This window comes from Aedes albopictus, chromosome 1 (assembly GCF_035046485.1).
Source record: "Aedes albopictus strain Foshan chromosome 1, AalbF5, whole genome shotgun sequence".
Taxonomy (NCBI): domain Eukaryota; kingdom Metazoa; phylum Arthropoda; class Insecta; order Diptera; family Culicidae; genus Aedes; species Aedes albopictus.
Window position 1 is genome coordinate 12,498,567 of NC_085136.1, and position 16,382 is coordinate 12,514,948.

Genomic DNA, 16,382 nt, shown 5'->3' on the forward strand with positions numbered 1-16,382 from the left:
AAACAACACAGAACGAAGAAAACGCGTGACAGCTTTTTAAAAGGCAGCCGCTCGCGCGCACAGTCTGCTACGATCAAGATTTTCAAAATTCTCAAACACGTATCAAAATATGTTATATAAAACTATGTGTTCAGTTATTATCAATGTCTTTCCATTTTCTCATCATGTATTACTGATCTTCATGAGTACATTGCTTTTCATCGGTATGACGATAGATGCTAATGTAACGTATGTTGAAAATTGATGCATTGTCTTGTTTTCATATGCCAGACTGCTGCAGTCAGAATATCATAAAGTTACAACAAATCCAATAGATCTTACAATATCGATGTTATTTAGTAATATTAGCTACACCACAACTTCAATTCGGGGAGCGGACCTGGTGTGATGGTTAAAGCGCATGCCTATCACGCCGAGGACCTGAGATCGAATCCCACTCCCGACAAAACTCACAAAATGTGAGTTCTTCCTTCGAAAGGGAAGTAAATCGTGGGTCCCGAGATGAACTAGCCCAGGGCTAAAAATCTCGTTAATACAGATAAAAAAAAATCTTCAATTCAGGGTAAAAATTTGAAAGCGAAGACTTTTCCCATTATGAAATTATGAATGGTTCAAATCATAACCATTCTAGTAATGACATTTTTCCAGAATTCATAACTCTAAACACATTTATTTCAACGTGGCAAACCGGTCGGTGGGTGGGAGTATTGGAAATGGCCAGAGTAAACGCAGATACGTGTTGATTGGATAACGGTTTATTAACGAATAACGAAAATGAAAAATCTATCTGACACTTCCGTTGCTTGGACTACTTGATCAGATGTCTGTAGATCGGCCTACTCCAACACTCCTCCTCGATCTGCTGCTTCCAATGAACTCGTTTTTCTGCTAAGGATTGATACAGCTGCGGATATATCCGGTCTTGTGTTGACAGCCAAATACAGCAGTTGTCCTACCAACTTTTGATAGTTGTGGTTGTCTGAGAGTGGTTCTCCGGTGTTTTTGAGCTTCTGATAATTAGTATCCAACGGAAATTTTGAGATTTTCGCTTCCTGAAGTCCAGTGCTGCTAATAACGTGGTTGATGTAGTTCCGCTGGCTGATAAAATAATCTCCGTCCGGGTCACGTTCTACTTCAATGCCCAAATAGTATCGGATGTCACCCAGCTCGTTGATTTCGAAATTTCTTTGAAGTACAGCTACCAGGTTTTTGATCATCCCGTCATTTTCACTAGCTATGATCAGGTCATCCACATAGACTAGTACATAACATCTTTTACCCTTCGTCATTTTCCTGTATAGACACGGATCTGCTTCGCACCGCCTGAATCCTTGTTGTTCGAGTACTGCATTCAACTTCTGATTCCAGGCTCGTGCCGCTTGCTTCAATCCGTATAAACTTCGTTTTAACTTGCATACCTTTTGTTTGTTGCCTTCCGAGATGAATCCTGGCGGCTGATGCATGTAAATCTCCTCCTCAAGTTCGCCGTTTAGGAAGGCGGTCTTGACGTCGTATTGCTTCACCGCCATGTTTCGTTTTGCAGCGACAGCCAGTAACGTTCGGAAGGTTGTTTGCCTTACAACTGGAGCAAATACTTCGTCGTAATCACATCCGAATTTCTGCGTAAAACCTTGGGCCACCAGTCGAGCTTTATGACGAACTACCACGTTGTTTTCGTCACGTTTGGACTTGAAAATCCATTTGCATCCAATGATTTTTCGCTGCGGTGGTGGATCAACTAACTCCCAGGTCCCATTCTTCATAAGAGCTTCGTACTCCTCCTCCATTGCGGTTCTCCATTCATTGGACTTGTCACTCTGCAATGCTTCCACCAGCGTTTGTGGATCATCCGTGGTTTGTTTCATGTCCGAGTGCCTGTTTCGCTTCCTTGCTACTAGACTCTGTTCTGTTGCTGCCGTATTGGTTTCAGGTTCGATAGTTGGTCCAGAATCGGGCGATTCCGAGAAATTCGGGAAAAATATACCTTTGCCTCGCAAAATAAAATCGTTCAGCTTGCTCGGTAGCGTACGTTCTCGGCCGCTGCGCCTCAGCATCGGTGGGTCCGACGGATTTGAGGATGTACACGGTTGGACCTCGGGGGCTGCTTCCTCGTCGTCATTAGCGTCTTCGAAATTCTCGTTGGCCTCTTCGTTTTCGTCTTCTACATTCTCGATAGAATTTGCTGGATTCGGTTGAATTTCTCCTTGATCACGTGTTACCTCAACCAAGTCCAGTTTCACGTACGCAGATCCTTCGTCGATCCGGGCTTGACCGACATCAACCAGGAGATTCTTGTCGATTCTTCCTTCCTTCATAAAAATAACATCTCGGCTCTTGACAACAGCTTTTCTTCTCATGTTGAACAATCTGTAGCCTTTAGAATCTTCCTCGTATCCAACCAGAATGCATTCCTCCGCTTTGACGTCCCATTTCTGTCGCTTCTGTCGAGGAACGTGTGCCATGACCGTCGTACCAAATATCCTTAAATGTGCCAGGTCTGGTTTCCTCGTCGACCACATCTCTTCCGGGGTCATGTTATGTCCTTTTGTCGGGGAACGGTTGAGCAAGTAAACAGATGTCGCAACTGCTTCTGCCCAGAACTATTTTGGAAGATTTGCTTCGAACAGCATGCACTTCGCTCGTTCAACGATGGATCTATTTGACCGCTCCGCCAGACCGTTTTGTTCCGGGGTATAATCAACGGTTGTCTGATGTTTGATGCCAAGTTTCTTCAGAAACTCTTGAAATCTTCCGTTCGTATATTCCTTTCCATTATCTGAGCGAATCGTCAGCAGTTTACGGCCAGTCTGGCGCTCCGCCAGGCTATGATACTCTTTAAATGCTTGCAATACCTCCTCGGCTGACTTCGTTTTCAAAAAATAGACGTACATTCTCCTCGATTTATCATCGGTAAACGTGATGAAGTATCGGTTTCCACCGATCGACGACACCTCCATAGGTCCGCAAATGTCGGTGTGAACTGTTTCTAATATCTCCTTCGCACGGTTTCCTTGCTTTTTGAATGGTAGTCTTGTCTGTTTTCCAAGAGCACAAACCTTACATGCTTCGAACATCTTCTCATCGAACGATATTCCTGTTACAAGATCCTGCTTCAGCTGCTTAAGTCCATTCAAGTGTAAATGACCCATCCTTTTGTGCCAAAGTTCCAGATTTGTCAAATCAGAGCATACCAGGACTGATGATGTATCGGCTCTGTCAAACTTGAATAATCCGTTCTTACGAGATCCTGTAGCGAAAACATCCCCAGCGGCGTTCACAACTGTGCATCCATCCTTATCGAATATCACCTTGTTACCGTTTTCTACTATTTGACTCACGGACAGTAAATTCGTAGATAGTTCTGGTACCAGTTGAACGTTTCGCACATCGATATCGGGATCCGCCGGACTGCATTCCGATTTCAGCTTCGTATCACCAATTGCTTCCACCTTCATGGTACCTTTGTTCGCAGCAATTACAGTTCCGCTTCCAGGTCGTAGGTTTTTCAGCAAATCTCTGTTCTTGGTCAAATGCGTAGTCGCTCCTGAGTCAAAATACCATTCGTCTCCATCGTCCTTGATAGTAGAGAGAACGGTACAGAAAGCATTTCCTTTCCTCTCACCTTGACGAAACTTGTTCGGGCAATTCTTCGCTATATGACCAAATTTGTGACAGCATCGGCATTTTGGTCCTTTCGACGACGACTGTTCTCCGCGAGGTTCTCCGTATTGCTTGCCACCATGATTGTACTGCTTTTGATGATCCTTGGATACAAATGCTGTACTCACCAATGGTTCTTCCACCTCCTGAAGAAGTTTCGTCTTGATCAAATCACCTTTTATCGCTACTCCAGAACTTGAAATTGCCATCACCATCGGTTTGTATTCCGGAGGAAGGCCAGCAAGTAGTAGTGCTCCTACCCACTCTTCGCTCACGTCGAATCCAATCCCTCGTAGTTGGTGCGATGTTGAAACAATCCGGTTAACGTAGTCGACCATTGACGTGCAGTTGATCAACCTTGTATTGATTAGCTTGCTCAGCAGTCCGACCTTCCGTTCAGTTCCCGAATCTTCAAAGGCATTCTCAAGTTTGGTCCAAGCTTCGTAGGCAGATTTCGCTTCTTGTACATGAACATAGTTCACTGGATCGAGCAGCAATATAATCTTCGCTTTCGCTCTTCTATCCTTCTTCGCATCAACCACCGGCATCGTTCCATCGGCATTTGGTATCGGCTTTACGACATCCCACAGCTCTTCCAGTTCCAACAATGACTGCACTGCAAATTTCCAGGTCGTCCAGTTTTCACGTCCCAACAAACGCTGTATTGCAGGTAGACTTGATACGCTGTAGCTTGTAGGAGCCGCCCAAGCACCATCTCCGCTTCCAAAGTGTCCGCCGTTGCTTGAACTTCCGGGGTTAGCCATTCTTCCAATTACTTCGGTTTCAATTCCTGGGCCCATAACCTATTGGAAATGGCCAGAGTAAACGCAGATACGTGTTGATTGGATAACGGTTTATTAACGAATAACGAAAATGAAAAATCTATCTGACACTTCCGTTGCTTGGACTACTTGATCAGATGTCTGTAGATCGGCCTACTCCAACAGGGAGCCATGTGTTTCCATCCGACAACTGGACCATAACTCTCCCCAGCAGTAAATTTTCCACCTAGCCTTGATCGTCACTTCCTCTCTCTCTGGAATACATACTGCCAAAACATTCACTTTGTTGTTTGCACCTCTCCGGTCAGAGGCGTGATCAATCTTCCCGGCTGTATCTGCAATCGATGTTTTTAATGGATATGTGCTATACAACGCGTTGTATAGACGCAACCCGCGATGATGGGCCCAACCAGCAACAAATAGCAGCACTGTATTTCGTGTTCCATTATAAGCTTCTCGCTGCCAGCAACGTGGGTTATGCAATCACGCTAGACCGCTAGACCACAGACTAGAACGACCGACACTTCTATGGTTCTACGGTGTTTATATCGGTTTTTGGTGTTCCCCACCAGGCAATGATTTCGGCTAGATACATCTCACTACTTACTCAATTAGCGCGGAGCTTCGTTCAGTCAATGTCTTTCCGTTGTGTGTCAATTTAACAAACAACACGCATTCTCACTATCTGCTGAGAGATAAAGTACGGTTGATTCCAGTTGCAGTGCGGTATGCTGCTTGACCTACTTCTGCTGGCCCACACAACAAACGACAGCGTTCGTCGTCACCTTTGTACAGACTCTTCAGCGAGTGTCACTTGAAGAAACTAACGCAAATATGCAATGCAACTACTAGCTGCAATTGCACTGCACATGCACGTCGCTGGCACTCAATGCAGATTGCTATTATTTCGATTTCTTTCCTCTTTCCAACATATATGGATGATGATGAGTGGTGTGCGTGATTCGTTGCTGCTCCTCCATTATAGCATTGGCACCATCATCCGATATATCACCATCATCAACGGCTCGGTAGTCAGAGAAAGAAACATACATTGCATGGGCGGATCTAGAGCGATGGGTACAGTTATGAGTGAGATGCTGAGGCTTAGCATGAGGCTTAGCTTGAATCCTTTAATTGTACATTGACAAAAAGTTTCCTCGCATTTCAATATTTCCATACTCTAGGATGTTTCCCTCTGACCAAGCGAGATTTCTCAAATTGCATACAGGATTGATCCGATCAGGTTCTTCTGCACTGATACCACCTGGTTTCAATGGCGTATAAGCCGTCTCCTGGCAAACACAAACATGCCAGGAATAGGTCCTCTAAAAGCTGCTCCACGACTCTTGCTGCTCGAAGGCTGGTCTTGTAATATACTTTTTCCAATTTCTCATCGTAATAGGCTGTTTTACCTCACGCAAATCTGCCAGGAAAAGGCCTACTTTCCCACACCAAATTAGAAGTGCTGTAATAATTCATTACAGCACTGATTTGCGTTGCGTAATGAACCATTACAGCACTGTTTTCAGTTTTGATCAATTTCTTGATGCTTTCTGGATGCAGGTTTGAAAATTTGTGACGACTGCACATCATAACCTGCTATGATCAGATTTTCTTAAACATGGCTATGAACATCGATGTGCAGTTTGATGAAAAAGTTTTGTTAAAAACTATCATCAAATGGTAATTTATGAAATTGCAAAAAAACGTTGTACGCAACTCGGTGCAGAACTCGATTTTTACAGTACTTGTCGTAATTATCCAACTCGGCAAGCCTCGTTGGATAAATGTACAACTCGTGCTGTAAAAATCTTCATTCTGCACCTTGTTGCGTAAACTACTATTAGGGAAATACGTGTGTTCAGTAACAGGGTTGGTTTATTAATAACTAATTTTTCAGTAGTTGAATGGGTCTAAACAACATCTTGGTAACCAGGGTGGTGATTAGTCAACTGCTCCTACGATTCTACTCTTCACCCCCTCTCAGCTGAATGTCTCCAATCCAATCTTAGTCCGCAATGTACTTAAGAGTTGGGGCTGGTACGGGCTTGGTAAGGATGTCCGCCTCCTGCTTTTCAGTTGACACGTACACAAGCTTTACCTTCCTTCTGCTACAGCTTTTCTGAAACTTGACGTCAATGTGCTTATGCGTTTAGTTTCCTCCTTTTCCACCATGGCAATGGCCCCTTATTTGTCCTCGTGTATTGGTACCGGGAACAAGTTGGATTCTCTCAAGTTTGTCAGTCCGCTAACCCAGAATGTTTCGCTAATTGAACTGCTCATTACAATATATTCAGCTTCCATCGGTAACATTGCCACTGCACGCTGTTTCTTGGATGACCATAGGACAGTACAGCCGAAAGCCTTGATCAGGAATCCTGAAACACATTTGCGATCCAGCTCGCCACTAACATAGTCAGCATCAACAAAAACATTGATTGGTGGTTCATGCGGGTTTCTCTTAAATGTCAGCTTCATATCCTTGGTAGCTTGAAGATATCGCAGTACTCGCTTTGCATGTTTCCAGTGATCCTCTCCTGCAGCATCCTGGAATCTTGCTAAGTAGCCCACAATGTAGCACAGGTCCGGTCTTGATCCGAGCATCAGGAACATCAAACTGCCAACCAGTTTACGATACGGATAGCTGCATCGTACGGATGCATACGGATGCCCATCGTCGCTGGCCGTAACTACAACTTTGTTTCAGCAGGCGTACTAGCTGGTTTACCATTCTCCATTCCGGAACGTGACAGGATTTTCCGGATAAACGCTTCTTGAGATAGATACATGCCGCCCTCATCTCGTTCAATCTTGATGCCCAGAAAATGGTGGAGTTCATTCATATCTGTCATCTCGAATTCTTCTCTAAGTCGCTTCTTGATACTATCCACGGTTCGAAAATCAGCCGCAAACACGAGTAAATCGTCCACGTAGATAACGATGAATGCTATGTTCCTTCCTTGTCCAAGAACGTATATGCAATTGTCGTGCCGAGAGCGAACGAAACCCATGTTGAGGAGAACTTCGTTGAAATGGTCGATCCAGCAGCGGGGGGATTGCTTGAGACCATAAAGGCTTCGGTTCGTCACGTAGACTGCATTCAACACTGCTTCTACCCACATCGATTTCGATGCGCCAGATTCCTTTAATACCTATCGCTCTCATCTTCTCCGCAAGCATTCGGTTGAATTTTTCTGCCACTCCGTTGTGTTGAGGGGTGTAGCCAACAGTCGATTCCACTTGAATTCCCTGCTTCGTGAAATACTCGTGCTGCTCGTTTGAAAAATATTCTCTTCCTAGGTCGCATCTCAGGTTTGTAATTTTCGATCCAAACTTGGCCGTCGTCATAGCTTCATAGACTTTGAAGTTCTCGAAGACTTGACATTTTCGTTTCATCAGGTAGACAGCAGCAGTTGTTCTTGGTCGAGTCTTGTTGAACGGTAACCGGCTCATTTTTCTCTCAGCACAACACTCACAAAGTCCTCCTTCGCCATTCACTTCGCCAAGTCCATCAACCATTTCGTTCTGTTTCAACCGTTGAACATTCTTGAAGCTTAAGTGTCCGAACCGTTTGTGCCATAACTTCACATCTTCACTGCCTTTTGCAACCATTGCCGAACCGGACGTCACACAGCTCATCTTCAGATAATACAAACTTCCACGTAGCTTTGCCACAGCTATGGTTTCTCCGTTCTTGAACAATATTGCTCAATCGGGCTTGAAATCTACCTTCACGCCAGCCTGCAGCAAACGCGATAAAGACAGCAAGTTGAACTTGAGATTCTTCACGAAAAGCACATTCTCCAGAGACAACGTCAGTACGCTTCCATTTACGGCAACCTTTCTTTTCACCGTTCCTTCTTTGGTAACAGTTAGCTTTTCACCTTCTTTCACACTTTCGATCACCAAGGGCTCGCCAAACTCGCATAAATCTTGAAAATAATCTTCATTATACGCCATATGCTGAATTGCTACCGAATCCAGGATCCATTCGATGAACGATTCTGCCTTGTAATCCTTTACTTCTTCCTGAGACAGAACCAGCGCAATTTCTCTATCCACAGGAACGGTCGCGACTTGAGCCTTGCCATGTCAATTCTTCATCTTCGGACAGGAGAATTTCTTGTATCCCACTTCGCCGCATACGAAGCATTTTCCTAAAAACTTGTTCTTCTCCTTGCTTCTCGCCGGCTTCGCTGCAAACGCTGATCCTGATCTATCCGAAACACCATCCACGAAAAAACCGCTCTCTCTTCCCAATCGCTTCTGTTCTTCTGCCAATAATCGTGCCTTCACAGTATCCAGTTTCAGCTGATCGTCTCTAAGATTCTCCATAGCGGTAGTCACGACATCATAGGACAATGGCAGTGAAATGAACAGCTGACTTACGGCATCCAACTTCGAAACAGTACGATCAGCTCATCAAAGCGGCGGAAATGGTCCATTAACGGTGTTCCTTCTACCATCTTCAACGTTGCCAGAGATCTTCGAATGTAGGTTTGCGTTGCCAAGCCCTTCTTCGCAAACGTATTCTCCAGGGAATTTCACATCTCCTTTCGCAGTATCCTTGTCGCGCACATACTTCAGATGCGAGTCAGCAATGTACGCCACCAGAAGAGCCTTTGCTTTTTCGTCCTTTTCGCGGAACGCTGCCAGCTGCGCTTCATCCATGGGTACATCCTTCGTGAGCATCTCCTTCGCGCCGTGGGCGGACATCTGCGTTTCTACTCGGAATCTCCATACGTCGTATCCCTCTCCGGCAAATTGAACAATTCCAACTTTTGCTGCACTCGACATCCTTCCGTCTTCTCCAACGAACTTTACAATCTTTATATTCAGTGGCCTAACGCAACTGGGCGCATAACCTTTAGAGAAATACGTGTGTTCAGTAAACAGGATTGGTTTATTAATAACTAGTTTTTCAGTAGTTGATTGGGTCTAAACAACATCTTGGCAACCAGGGTGGTGACTAGTCAACTGCTCCTACGATTCTACTCTTCATATACCGCATTACAAAAGCAGAAACTCTGCTAAAATAACAAGCTGTAATTTCTTGGACATTTGCATGAAGTGATGATTTCGGTAAACGTTGAAATGTTTAATGACTTCTACTGTTTCTGGTTGCTTCTTCAAAAGATTCGCTGATCGCCTTTTAACTAAGTTGACGACATCTTGGCTGATGATGACGTGGTAAGAGTCAATATTTGAGTATTCTTCCGAATTGTCTGCATACTCGATGAAAATACCATCGTTAGACTTCATATCACGGGATGTCTTCTCTTTAGCTTCGGAACATGGTACATCGATCGAGATCCAAATACCTATACTACATAAGTAGTGATATTTGGACTAGTGATTGCGACTTTATCTGGATTATATGCAGTGGATCAGCATTACGGAGGTTTTCAGCGGTGATCCATTTTTGGATACAAATTAATAACTGTTCTAAAAATTTTGGAACACCAAAAATATACAAAATTCCGCTCAGTTCCACTGATGTTTTGCTTTGAATTCCTAAATAATTACGCGAATCTCGTCATCAAGGGTTACTAAAGTAAACTAGCAGATAGTGTTCATAAGATTCAAGAACTGACATTCTACGATGAAGGCCTTCCAAACTCTACGCTTCGGCGTCCTTCAGTGTAGCAATAGCGACTGCCTCAGGTCCTTCTGGACTTCGGGCTGCCGATTACGGCGACCGACTTGGATAACGACGGAACTTGCCTGAATTTCCCAACGAAGGGGGAAGGGACGGAGGCGGTGTAGGTGGTTTTCTGCACAACATTCAGAGCAATAGTTATGACCACAACAGCGGTGTTCCGTGTCCTCCGTTTTCCTCTCTATCCCTTTCCTCTTCAGTTCCACTTTTCACAAGCTCAGTGTTTTGGAATGTTCTCCAAAGGAGTTCTATGTCCCAAGTGCCATCCACTCAATAAGGTCACTAACATTTAGGCTTGGTCAGTGACCCAGCCATTCGTGCTTCTTCCAAATCATCGTGTCCGTTAACACGTCCATCTTGACAACCTGTATCGCCATGTAGATGGTGTGTATGTAGATGGTGGCAAAATACGGTAGACTCCTAAACTATGAACTAACAGTAACTGACGGCGAAAAGTACACGACACTTAAGCCTGGAACACATAGCGTCCGTTCCGTCGAGGTTTGCGTTTTTTTGACAGTTTTCCCATGGGAAATGTGTCAAACTACTGTCACGCACACGCAAACGTATGCATTGTGTGGGGCACTTTACGAACACTACCAAAACCCACCACATTGAACTGGGAACACTTACAGATAATTGCAGTTGCTTGTTGCCAACAGGCCTCTGCGTCATGCGGATGTCTAAGTGTTGTTGGGAAATGTTGTTTTTGACATAGGGGTTCACGCATTGGTGCCTGGATGCCAGACGTAAAATGATAGATTGAGTGAAGATTACTGTGAAGCAGCACAGTTCGCTTGATTGCATAGCTTGTAGGCGCTATAGGAATGATTTACCACAGACAAACAGACGTAACACTTGCGAAATATCCATCGACCACGCTTTAAACGATCATTTCAAATTTTCATAGTTGTGGCTTTCACAACCAGAGGCGCGCGCATCGTTTTTCTATGCGTTTGACGTTTCACACTAGCGCCTCCTGTTGACGATATTGCACAACACAGTGATTCATGTAACTTTTCCACCAGGTGATGGTAGTGTGAACTGGGCGATGAACTTCAATGAAAATCGTTCAGGGTGTTACGTCTGTTTGTCTGTGGATTTACACTGTGCTGTAAACGTTGAGAGAAAGGAAAATGTTTTTTTTTTTTTCAATCTGTTTCTAGTTCTAGCGAAGCATAGCTATGAACAAACGTTTACACATAATATGTATGAAAGATACAAAGTAGGAGAAAAGGTACGAGCCATGGATTGAACCCAGGACCTTTTGCATATGAACTAGAAGCGATTGCCACTAGACCACCAAGCTCGTCATTTAAGAAAATGCTACTGATTACAAAAAAAAATGTATGTGAAATCTTCAGAAGACAGAAAATTTCTCCAGCAGCTCCGTCGGAAATTTCTCTAGGAGTTCCACTAAGAGTGTCACCAGGAATTTCTCTAGAAGTTCCTAAGGGTATTTCTTCAGGAATTCTTCCGAGTTGCGCAGGGAATTTCTCCAGTAGTTCCACTAGGAATTTCTGTATAAAATTAACTAAATACCTCTAGTTGCTCCACCTGGATTTCATTCAGGTGTTTCACAGCGATTATCGCTAAAAAATTTCTGAGAATACTCCTAGGAGTTGTTTCAAAAAAAATATTTGGGATTTTCAAATGTGTATCTAGATTTCCCCCTGAAAATTCCTCTAAGAGTTACATTGAGAATTTATTCAGGTGTTTCACTGAAAGTTTCATCAGGAATTCCATTGTAAAAAAACGCCAGGAATTCCACTGATGTTTAATATTCTTGATATTCAAGAGCTCAGAAGTGACGTAGGAAGTTTCTTAGACATTTCACTGGGAAGTTCTCCAGATTTCTGCTCGGAATACCTCTACAAGTTACAGTGAATTTCTCTATAAGCTTCTCCGGTAATTCTACCGAAATTCCTGTGGAAGTTCTTTCTGGAATATCTAGAGAGTTTCACTGAGAGTGAGAATTCTTCTAGGTGTTCCATTGGGAAATGCTACAGGCGTTTCATTCGGAATTTTTCTAAGAGTTTCACTGGGAATTCACAGGAATTCCATCTGAATTTCCACCGAGATTTTTTAGAAGCTTCTCCGGGAATACTTCCAGAATTTCCTCCGGGAATTCCTGTAAGAGATCACTGGGAATTCCTTTAGGAGTACGACAGGGAGTTTCACTGAGCGCTCCATTGTGCAACACTCCATGAGTTCCGCCGGGGATTCTGATGTTTAAGCTTCAAGGACTTTTGTAGCAATTCCATTGGGAACTTCACTAGGCATTTTTCTTGGAATTCCACTGAGATTTCCTCCAGGAGTTTCACTATGAATACCTCTAGGAGCGTCACTCAGAATTCCTCTGCGAGTGCCTCCGGGAATTCCTCTAGAAGTTTCTCCGAATTCCTGGACTTTCCTCTGGGGAGTTCCACTCGGATGTTTTCTATGAGCTTCAAGCATTAACCACTAATTTTCGGAGAAACGCTTGGAGAAATTTGCGAATGAACCTTTCGCCACAGACGAACAGACGTAACACTTGCAAAATTTCCATCGACCACGCTTTTAACGATCATTTTAAATCTCCATAGTTGTGGCTTTCACAACCAGAGGCGCGCGCATCGTTTTTATATGCGTTTGACGTTTCATACTAGCGCCTTCTGTTGACGATATTGCACAACACAGTGATTCGTGCAACTTTTCCACCAGGTGATGGTAGTGTGAATGGGCGATGGATTTCGATGAAAATCGTTCAAGGTGTTACGTTTGTTTGTCTGTGCTTTCGCTCTCTTCGAAAGGCTCTTTAACAACTTCCGCCGGATCCTGTCTGTCGCTACGGCAGCCCCCTTTTGAGGCGAGCTTTTCCTTTTTGCTTGAACTGGCCAGATTTTCATCCGCCAGTGGAGCATCTTATTCCTCTTTTGTCTGATTCGTCTCTTTTCTGATAGCCTGACCCGGTGGATCGCATCCACCGATAAGACAAGTTTCCTTCGTGAGGTTTTAACTTTGGACAGCCTGACCCGGTGGATCGTAGACAAGTTTCCTTCATGAGGCGAACTTTTTACAACTACCGGACCCTACAGTTCGAAACTGCTGCTACGGTTGCTTCTTTCTTAGCATTGTTTCGCTGGACCCGACAAATCGTATCTGTCGCTACGGCAGCTCCCTTTTGAGGCGAACTTTTCCTTTTCACTTGCACTGTAAGATTTTCATCCGCCGGTGAGGCATCTTTTCCCTCTTTTGTCTGACCCGGTCAGATACTATCCGCTGGGATCAGACAGTATATATTTACCACTTTACCACGCTAGTTCATATTGCGAGTCAAATTTCAATCAGCTTCGATTTTTCACGCTGGGTTCTCGTTTTTTGTCGCCAATGTGATGTTTATCTCTTGACAGTTCTATTACTAATGGTCTTTCTAAACACACCGCCTACTCAGCGGTCTGCTAAACTACCACATTTACATTCACGTCTAATCCTCTTAAATGTAACGACAAGTGATCCCGACGGGAGATGTTACTCAATCCCAACGGAACCTGACGCATGTTTGGTGAGATGAGTTATGTACGATCCAAGTGAGTGAACAATAACTTCCGCGGAGCAAACTGGGCTTATTTTTTTTTTTTTTTTTTCATAGTGATTACGGCGGTAGCACACTGTGCTTATGTTCTAACACCGCACCCTTTCCCTACATTTGCTTCTATGAGCCTCTATTTTTGTTTCAACACACAGAAGTACGTAGGCATATCGTGGCCCAAGTCGACACTGTTTTGGCCTGCGTTGAACAAAAATAGTTTTAATAAAAGTTTCCCCTTTTTTCTTTTTATCAATTGTTTTTTTTTGTATTATGGTCCATGTATTTAGTTAGGTTCTTGTCAATTTGTCAGTTATTCGAAGTAGATCTCCAATATGTAGTCAATAAGTCAATTAAGTCATTCTGATCTGTTCTATCAAAGCAGCTTTAGTCTTTGCTTTATTGAAGTGTAGTTTTATTGGAAATATGCTGAATGTCGTTATTAAAAAGAGACGTCTGGAACTCTGTCCTGCTAGTTGTTTCGTCATGCACATACGTCATGTCTTAATAATGCCTAGGAGTTTAACGAAAACACTTGTGTTTGGTCGGATGTCCATTGCGTAGAAAGTCAAGGAAAATAGGTTTCTTTATTGTCGGTTGTTATGTAAGCAAGCCTCGCCAAGTTGGTCAGTTGATTGTAATAAAACGAAAATTGCTTGTCAACTATTATGTATTCATCCCCCTACAAATACTATGAAAAATATTCAAATTCGTTCTGTCCTATCGGTCCTACCTCGATAAACCATGTCATTTTCTCATGCGTGGCCTAGAAATGTCAACCTAGTCATACAAAAGTAACTTTGTTCAGTTAATAAAAAGCAGTCAGCTTTTGTCCGAAATGTCACGTCGAACGCATTGATGTCAACAATGCGTTTAAATGTTCGCACGTTAGCTTCGAATCTATCAGCACAATTAAGTGCTGCAAATCTCCTTCCCACTATTAATTCGTCGGTTGATTTTAATTGCATTATTTAAAGAAAATATGACCAACTAATATGGTAAAAAATCGACAAAGCGACTATGACATTAATAAATTACTAATCAAAATCAACCCAGAAACGTGGGAAATAGAGCCCAAACAATATTTTGAAGTCAGCTGGCTGTTAAAGGTTCCAAAACCTGTCACAAATCCTATATTACTTTTTTTAGGATTTGTAACGATCATAAAAACCTTCTCAAATCCAACCGACTTGGAACTATTGCTTGGGAATAGACTCTACTGAGCCCTGGCGGATCCTCCGTGTTTATCGAGCATGTCTGATGCATATGATCAGTCATACTCCATCTGCAGCAGCCGGTTCGTGATGAACCGTTGGAGGCGCATTAAAGTGTTAAAAAGGTGATATGTTTCACTAAAGAACACTACATTACAATAATCAAAATGAAACTCCTTCACTTTAATACCGTCAACCCCTGCGAACTTGGCCAGGGAACTTCCGCGGAGCAAACTGGGCTTATTCGTTCTAAATTATATTGAATTTACTTACTCATAAGATAAGAGAGTCGAACCAGCCAAGGGCTTAAAGTTTATCGTCTATAAGAAACAAAAAATAATAACTATTATTGTAATTTATTAGCAATACGATAACCTGTTAGCAAGCTTTATATCAGGTCGAGCGAAAAGGAATTGTTATTTATTATTCATAAATTTATAAAAAACCATCATGAGCCCCTCTACTCTAGCCTAGACCTGCCTATGTCAAAGTACTGTTGATGTTATTTTTGACATCCAACGAATCACCACCCCTTCAGCCACCCGCTATCGATTGTATCAGTGCTCTTGTCTCACTATAGAGGCTTGCATCAAAAACATAACCTCATCGAATTCTCATACGATTTGTAAACATTGCCCTCAAATTTTTTTTGAGGGCAAGGACGGCTTTATGGACCGACGCCAAAGGAAAGAAAGAGAAGGAGACAGTGATGACGTCAGCGTGCAAGCGCTCATTGGGTGATCGAACGGCCGAACGGGGTAAGTTTGACCCCCAGACATCCAACCACGGCCACACGCGCATCGATTCGGTTCTAATGTCAAGGTCGTGAGATGGCCCGACGAAACTCCCGACACTTCACCTAGATCTCACCGATGCAAAACAATGGCACCCCCCAAAGGAACTGCACTTGTTTTTATTTACATTTTCCGTCAGTGACCATGTTTGCTGAATCGAATAAAGTCAGTTTGAGATTGCCTCATTCCTCTCCAGTCTTCATCAAAGTTGTTTACCCATTTTTTTTTCCTTGAAAACCTCTTTCTTCGTTTCAAACATCACTTCGCACAACATGCTCACCTCCCCCTGAAACAGTCGGAATTTTATGCTTCTTGCCACACCACCCTGCGCCTCCTTCTATGCTTTCGATCAACCCACCAAACCAAACCGAAAACCAGACGACCGAGCAATGATGACGATGATGGCCGTCGTCCTCCTCTTCTTCACTAATGGGGCCCCTCTTGGTGCTGCACTGATTGTTTTGTTTTTCAACTTTATTCGCACCCAGCACTACCGTTCCACCGGAAATCAACACGCGCACATTCCCCAAACACTCCGGCAACTGTTGCAGCACAATTCCGACCCGGAAATCGCCAAAACTTACCGAAAATTGCACAAAATTCTAGGAACTGAAACTCGAAACTTCGTCACTGGCTCCAGCTGAAGAAAAACTCGACTCGGATTTTTCGCCTCCGTCGTTGCGATGATGATGACTGACAGTCCGT

The 16,382-nt window shown here is 43.5% G+C and overlaps 1 protein-coding gene across 1 annotated transcript in view; it reads right to left on the minus strand.

Annotated features, from left to right (window-relative positions):
* LOC109431116 (adenosylhomocysteinase-like 1) overlaps positions 1-16,382 on the minus strand; it is a 63,623-nt gene extending 47,241 nt beyond the window's left edge. Inside the window, exon 1 of the mRNA XM_029862437.2 lies at positions 16,262-16,382. The gene's annotated coding sequence lies outside the window, so the exon portion shown is untranslated. The remainder of the gene's footprint in view (positions 1-16,261) is intronic.